This window comes from Echinococcus granulosus (genome assembly GCF_000524195.1).
Source record: "Echinococcus granulosus chromosome Unknown EG_S00357, whole genome shotgun sequence".
In the NCBI taxonomy this organism is placed as follows: domain Eukaryota; kingdom Metazoa; phylum Platyhelminthes; class Cestoda; order Cyclophyllidea; family Taeniidae; genus Echinococcus; species Echinococcus granulosus.
Window position 1 is genome coordinate 3,669 of NW_020170737.1, and position 1,361 is coordinate 5,029.

Sequence of the window (1,361 nt, forward strand, 5' to 3'; positions counted from 1 at the left end):
TTCATTTTGTCATCACCCTTTTCTATTTCTTTAGAGTAATATTATTAGGTGACAGCGATGAAAAAATTAATTTTTACTCCTAGCCATTGAAGCCACGAGGTCTGACTAGTCTACAGCAGTCAGTCTACAGTGGACTTGCTAATTTTAACAGCATTCTTAGAACGGACAGCATGCAAAGATGGATCAGTGAGATGCAAGCTAGACAACATGTCCACCTCTTAAAGGCCCTAAAACAAGCAAACGTGTAATTCAAAAAAACACATTCATACACACATAAATGAATGCTCTCTCGTCTTACTATTGAGACATATAGAGTATGATGCTGTGGCGGCTAGGCAAAATCAAGTTTTCCTACATTTCATTAGGCCAATATCTTTAGACTTATTTCACACTAAACAAAAAAACCTCATTCAGTTCTAGATTTTGATACTTTCGTTTGAAATCAGCAAAAATTAAGCATTTTAAGGTTTCTTTACAAGCTTTGTTAGGTTATTTTGCTGATTGATGCAGTTATGATTTAATGAAAGTATCCAAATACGCATTTACCTCATACGGATACTGCAATACAGAAAATATTTAAGTACCAAAACTGATTTGTGCAGCATAAGGTCTGATTTTTCTCCTTTGTTCATATTACATATGGCTCCAACATCTCGGAATGAGGCTTCTCACCTGCCATTTAAAGATTGAACACTTCTTTTAATTTGTTACTTACCGAACCAGGTAATGCAGATGAACAACTGCTATTTCCGAGATGGTATATCCAAGTTTTCCCTGAATTTGTAATCATTCAAAATACCGTGAAAATAATGCTCGATTACTAGACAGAGAGGCGAAGTGTTTAAAGGTGTTGTTCGAATGCCACACCACAGCTTCACATTCTTGAAGAGAACACTCTTTACCTTGGTCAATGTTCCGCCTCCATTACTACTCAGTGGTCGGTGCTTAGAAGACTAACCATTAACTCCTAACCCCCGTCTTTGAATACTCATGTATATGAGGAGACAGTTGATGCCAGCATCACTATTGCTTGCCACAAGTATGCAATGTCCGTATCCCCTTCTATTAATGAGCTACATTAGGGATGGGAAGTGCACTGGCTGGACACTGGACGAGGCTTTAAATCGTAGCCTTACCGGATGCAGACGTTCAAGTTTGGTAGAATTCATTCCTACTTGCCACTCTTGAAGGTGCTTCACACCCGACCACTGCATCACGTTGTCCTCCTCTTAAGTGCAACACTCATTGCGTACCTGTCGATCAAACACTCTAGTGAAGTTGCCGTCGCCTTTGCATATGGGGGAGCAATTCTTGACTAATGCCTTCTGTTGGATGTTGAATGCTACGCAATTGCAAACAAT

The 1,361-nt window shown here is 39.3% G+C and overlaps 1 protein-coding gene across 1 annotated transcript in view; it reads left to right on the forward strand.

The window, feature by feature from the left end:
* The window catches only part of EGR_11066 (hypothetical protein), a gene marked incomplete at both ends in the record, with an annotated part of 2,982 nt that overhangs the window by 692 nt on the left and 929 nt on the right, over positions 1-1,361 (forward strand). The window lies entirely within an intron of this gene.